General features: G+C 42.6%; 1 protein-coding gene across 4 annotated transcripts in view; it reads right to left on the minus strand.

The window, feature by feature from the left end:
• SETBP1 (SET binding protein 1) overlaps positions 1–736 on the minus strand; it is a 264,152-nt gene extending 263,416 nt beyond the window's left edge. For 3 of the 4 annotated variants that reach the window (XM_048932016.1, XM_048932017.1, XM_048932015.1), the window contains exon 1: positions 291–736. The gene's annotated coding sequence lies outside the window, so the exon portion shown is untranslated. The remainder of the gene's footprint in view (positions 1–290) is intronic. The other variant, XM_048932011.1, reaches the window with a different exon arrangement.
• Between the last annotated feature and the right edge of the window lie 5,512 nt (positions 737–6,248).

Below are 6,248 nucleotides of genomic sequence, written 5' to 3' on the forward strand. Positions count from 1 at the left end.
ATGGGGAGGGAAGGAGTCTCGGGGAGAGGGACCGCATGCATTGCACAGAGGAGAAATTACCCCCCTCCCTTCCGCCCCCCCAAATAAATAAAGCCCCTTCCGCGCCATTGCAAAGTCACAACACGAAAAAAAGGAGGACGACATTAACTTTTGCATGCAGAAGGGAAAAAGGTGGGGAGGGGGGAGAAGAGAGGAGGGTAAGACCCTCCTGCAAACCGTATCACCCAGACAGACCTTTCCTCGATGGCTCAGTTTTTTGTTGGATTTTTTTTTTTTTTTTTTTTACTAACCCATATCCCCAAAACGGCAGTGGGGGCTTCTTAACAGCGTCCTCTTCTTCTTCTTTCTTCCTCCTCCTCCTCCTCCCTCGGATTCCCCCCTTCTTCTCTCTTCTCTTTTAGATCCCGGTTTCAATCCCTCGCCACAGCCCCCAAAGGTGCTTTTGCTTGTGTTGCGGCAAACCCATGGCGGTGTTCATCTGTCAGATTAGGGGAGCGCACGGCCGCGCAGCACACGCAGAGCGAAGAGGGAGGAGGGCGGGGGGAGGAGGGAAGGCACCAGGGGAGAGGGAGATGGACGGACAGACAGACGGATAGATAGCTCGGCAGATAAATGATAGATAGATAAATAGAGAGAGATAGAGCGAGAAGGGGGGAAAATGGCGTCTTGGAAGCCGGAATCCCGGAGTAAATCAAATTAACACGCAACACCCAGAGCAGTCCCGGCTAATTTTAGCAGGATCCAAAATAAAATGAAAAGGAAAAGGGGGGTGGGAAGAAGGAGAAAGGGGGGGGGAGGGAAGGGGGGGGGGGGGGGGACGAAGGGGAAGGGGGGGGGGGGGGGGAAGGAGAAAAAAAAAAGAGGGAGAGAAAAAATAAAAATAATAATAAAAAGAATCAATGCACTGGGTAAAATCCTGGATTTGAAAATCGGTGGAGCTTGTCTCTGTCTCTCTGTCTCTCTAGCTTTTCCTTCTCTCTCTCTCTCTTTCTCTCCTTTTTTTTTTTTTTTTTTTTTTTTTTTTTTTTGTAGCGAGGGCTTTTCTTTCTTTCTTTCTTTCTTTCTTTCTTTCTTTCTTTCTTTCTTTCTTTCTTTCTTTCTTTCTTTCTTTCTTTCTTTCTTTCTTTCTTTCTTTCTTTCTTTCTTTCTTTCTTCCTTTTTCTTTCTCTCTCTCTTTCTTTCTCTCTTTCTTTCTCTCTTTCTTTCTCTCCTTCTTTCTCTCTTTCTTTTCTTTTTTTCTCTCTTTCTCTCTTTCTCTCTTTCTTTCTGTTTGTTGTTGGTTGTTTGAGGGGCCTTTTGCAGGGGAGCGCGGGAGGGGAAGCGTTTTCGGTTTTGCTTTTCCCGGCGAAGAGTTTTAAGAGAGAGAGAGAGAGAAAGAAAAAAAAAAAAAAAAAAAAAAAAAAAAAAAAGGACGAGAGAAAGAAAAGAGCAAGAGAAAAAAATATACAAAAAAAAAAAAAAAAAACCACCAAAAACCAAAAACAAACAAACAAAAAAAAACAAACAAAACCCAAAACCCGCGACGAGAAAAAGGCTGCTTTGGCGGCGAGGAAGCTGTTCTCTTTATTCTGGCTCTCGTCTCCGGAGCGGGGCCCTTGCTGGTGCCGGAGCTCCGGCAGGCTGCGGGGCTGCGGCCGCCCGCTTCCCCCCTCCTCCGCGCCGCTCCGCGCCGCCCCGCGCCGCCCCACGCCGCTCCGCGCCGGGCCGCGCCGGGGGAGGGCAAGGGGAGGCGGGGGAGAAGCCCCGTTTTCCTAACGGGCGCAGGGTCGGCGATCGCACACACCCACCCACCTCTCCCCGCTCAGATCTCGGTAAGGGGGGAAGCCGGAGGCCGCTTTTTTGCACCCCGTTAGATTTATTATTTGATTTTATGCTTTTTTTTTTTTTTTTTTTTTTTTTTTCCTCTTTCTGTCTTCTGTTTTGTCTTTTTGGTCTGGTTCACACGCACACCCCCATCCCGCTTCCTTGCAAGGGACGGTGATTTGTTTAAGCAGATCTGGGGGGCCGATGGCTCCGTCTCTCTACATGCCCTGTTTCTCTCGCTCCCGGAGTCTTGCTGCACTGAGTTGGGCCATTCGGGGCGGGTAGGGGGGAGGATGGGGGGTGGGAGGGGGGCTGGGATGGTGGCGGGAATCCAGGAGGAGAATAAATGGTAATGATCAAGCACACACACACACACACACACACACACACACACACACACGTTCACACTCGGTGTGGCTGCAGCAGTGCTCAGCCCTGGGTTAATGTACTCAACAGTGCCACTACCTGACACAACAGCAGCAGTGATGGGGGCAGGGGAGAAGAGGCAGAGGAGGTGAGAGGCTCAGGTTGGAGCTATTTAGCCCACCTCAGATATTCCTCTTCCACTTCCCCCATATATGCCATGTCACAACACAGCTGCTGCAGGCTCACTCCCTGCGCAGGAGATCTTCAGGATGCGGTAACTGGTGGTTAGGCTAGACATGAAGAACTGATCTCTGGTGTTGGAGAGGACAGGCTAGGACTCTCAACACCTTTGGCAATGTAAAGGTTAAAGCCTGCCTGCCCCTTTCACCAATAATTTGTAATAGTGCACAAATTCAACACAAATTCAGCTCTGGGCTGGAGGATGTGTAGGTAACAGCTGTGCCAATTCCTTGCTTTCCCATCCTTGCTCTACCAGCAACCTGTATGATGCTGTTTTCTGGGTTGCCAGTTTCACAGATCTTTACTCACAAGAGCAAATTTGTTTGTCTGAGCAATCAGATGATGATGAGAAACTCCAGAAAAGGGAAGATTTGTGGAATGGAGCCATGGAAGTGTACTTACAGGTGATGGTAGCACTGGGAACGCACCTTGGCAATGTCCTACCTGAGCACCTCTGCGTGTTTGATGGAAGTGATGGTGCCATGGTCATATGCTGCCATCCACATCCCAAAGCATTACAGGAGGCTCAAAGTACACAGTGTTTCTCCCCTTTGCTCTGGTACAAATGGTAATAGCAAGTTGTCATCTGAGTGTTCTGAATTCAGGGTCAGCTGACGCAAAGACTACCCTATTTGACCCTCAGCAGCTGTGAATGCATTTGTATGCCATAGTCCCTTAAATGCCTAGTGTGGGATGTGTTTTTCTACAACATGCACGCTGATCTATCACCAATCAGGTAGGAGAGCTCTATGTGACCCAAAAGATACCAGCATACCTGCCACCACCTCTCTGGTAGCTGGGTGAGTATTGCTCTTAGCCCTGTTGTGCATTCTGGGAACAAGCTTTCTGGAAAAATCTCCTAGATAAAAATCACTCCAAGCCATTATTTCCCTTTAGATTTCTCCACGTGACCCACCTCTGCCATACTGCTGGCAAACGATGTGCTTGGGCAGAGGCAAATCTCAAACTGGTGTGTTGTGGTAGAGGCAATGGGCTGCATGCATCCTTCTTTTCCCCTGGTCCTTCTATCCCGCTTCCTACCATGAACAGTGGAACACAAATCCATAAGGTACACAGAAATAAACTATGGCAAACAGATCACCCCTCCCTCCATCTCAAACAAACGCACGTCCCGAAAACTTTTGAATCAGAAATGTCACACCAAAAATGTTGACATTTCTGATTGAAACCAAACAAGCGTTGTCGTTTTGAATCAGCGCCTTGACATGGAGTAGAGGCTTGTTTGTTTAAATTAAATCACCCAACTGGAGCTACATTTTGTCGTTTTGTATCTGAATGAAACAAAGAGAAACAGTGTCGACATTTCTTGGCAGAGCTGAGAGTGACATTTTCCTGTGAAGGATTTCAGTTTTGAAAAGTTTTGGCAGGTAAATCTTCTGCACCAAAGAGCTCCACTGACCCTCATCTTCCTCCTTGGAAGAAGCCAACGCACATGATTATAAAGTAATTGACTTGATCAGATTAACAGAGAAAACTGAAATTTGAAGCAAAATGCTCCAGCAAGGAAAACGACAACAAAATCAGTTTTGATTTTTCCTTTGTTAGAAAATACTGTTTTGTTTATATTTAAAAAGTTTTGGATAAAAAACTTTATGTTAACCCTCTGCTCCTCTTGCTTTCCTTTTCTCCTCTGGCTTCTGTCTGTTGTAGGCAACTGCCTAATTAATTAATTAATTAATTTAAGCAGCCCCTTTGAATTCATTTTAGACTCAGAAGTTCAATTTGGGAAGCAATTGAGATAATGACTTCTTTAATGCTTGCCCCCTGTATGTATATAAGTACATGTACAAATACATGTGTATGTATGTATGTATGTATGTATACGTATGTATGTATATGTATGTATGTATATGTATATGTGTATGTGTATGTGTATATGTATGTGTATGTATTACCTCCTTCCCCTTCTTCCCTCCAGCAAAGAAAAGGAAAAAAAGAAAAGGAAAGGCGAAAGGAAAAGAAAATTAAAAGATAAAGAGATAAAATAAAGAAAAAAGAAAAAGAAGAAGAAAAAGAAAAAGAAAAAGAAAAAGAAGAAGAAAAAGAAAGAAAAAGAAAAAGAGAAAGAGAAAGAAAAACAAAAAGGAAAAGGAAAAGGAAAAGGAAAAGGAAAAGGAAAAGGAAAAGGAAAAGGAAAAGGAAAAGGAAAAGGAAAAGGAAAAAGGAGAAGAGAAAAATAAAAAGAGAAAAAGAGGAAAAGAAGAAGAAAAAAGGAAAAAAGGAAAAAAGGAAAAAAGAAAAAAAAAAAGAAAAAGAAAAGGAAGAAGAAAAAAAAAGAAAAAAGGAAAAGAAAAAGGAATAGAACAATATTCAGACCTGTTTAAGGAAGTTTTTGGTTGATCCAAAGTTATTCTTATGTCTGTATTGTATGCAACATAGGAACAAAATATTATCACACCTAATTACTTGTAGACCACAAACTCTGACAAGTCCCATTGGACCAAATTTCATAAGCAGAAAAAGACCCATTCCTTTGAGTGATCACACTCTATAATGTGTGCGCATAAATCACTATGGGTCAGGGTTGACATCAAGGGATTTCTTACCTCTGCCTACTAGATCCAGAAGATTTTTGCTCTTTTAAAAATTCTCTCCAAGCAGCTCTGTAAGGTGCCAGGGAGTTCGTACAATCTGAGTGGTTCATCTGCAGAAGTTTCCTTTTCTTTGTTCTTTCCACTTAAAAAACACCATAGCCTTCATGAAGTTGGTTTGATTTCTGCAGTGGAACCTGAGATGCATTTCCTTTTTTTGTCTGAGCATCTACACGTAACCTTGGCAGCATGAGACAGGCAGATGTTTTATAATGAAGGTCACAAGCCTGTAATTTTTATACAAACAGCATATTGAGCTAAATATATAAGTAAGTCTTTTGGGGTTCAAGGTATAAATTAATGTTATGCAAAATGACTGGGTGATGTGTAAGATAATGGAGAAAAAAAAAAAAAAAAAGTGATTTGGTTTCCCAATAAAACAATGGTAACACTTTACAGGCTTCTAAAATACACACAAATCATTAAAAAGAAAAAGCTATTTACAATCGTAAATAAAGTAAATTACAGTGAATTAAAGCTGACCAGTTACTTCACGAGTTTTAGCTTTCAGGTCTTCAGTGCAGTTGGGAGCTTCATACAGTAGACATCTATTTATCTATCTATCTATCTATCTATCTATCTATCTATCTATCTATCTATCTATCTATCTAATCTACCTATATATTAATCCATCTATCTATTTACCCATCTGTGTATTCATCCATCCATCCATCCATCCATCCATCCATCCATCCATCCATCCATCCATCCATCCATCCATCCATCCATCCATCCACCTATCTACCTATCTATCTGTCTGTCTGTCTGCCTGTCTTCTCATCCACCTATCCATCCATCTATCTATCCAGCTATTTACCCATCCGTATAATCATGTATCCATCCAGCTATGTACCCATATATCCATATATCCACATATCCACACATCCATATATCCATACATCCATATATCCATATATCCATATATCCATATATCCACACATCCATATATCCATATATCCATATATCCATATATCCATCCATCCATCCATCCATCCATCATCTGTCCATCTATCTTTCTATCCATCTATCCATTCATCTATCCATCCATTCATCCATCTATCCATCTATCCACACGTCATCTCTTAGATGATGGTGGTTAGCAGTTACTGCTCACATTGAAGTTAGAGTCTCACTGCAATGTAAGCTATGAGAGATTATACTTGAAGACAGGTGCAAACAGGGAGAAGTATGAATGTACTTCAGTATTTCCATTTGTTTTCTTCAAGA

Source organism: Lagopus muta, chromosome Z (genome assembly GCF_023343835.1).
Source record: "Lagopus muta isolate bLagMut1 chromosome Z, bLagMut1 primary, whole genome shotgun sequence".
NCBI classification, from domain to species: Eukaryota; Metazoa; Chordata; class Aves; order Galliformes; family Phasianidae; genus Lagopus; species Lagopus muta.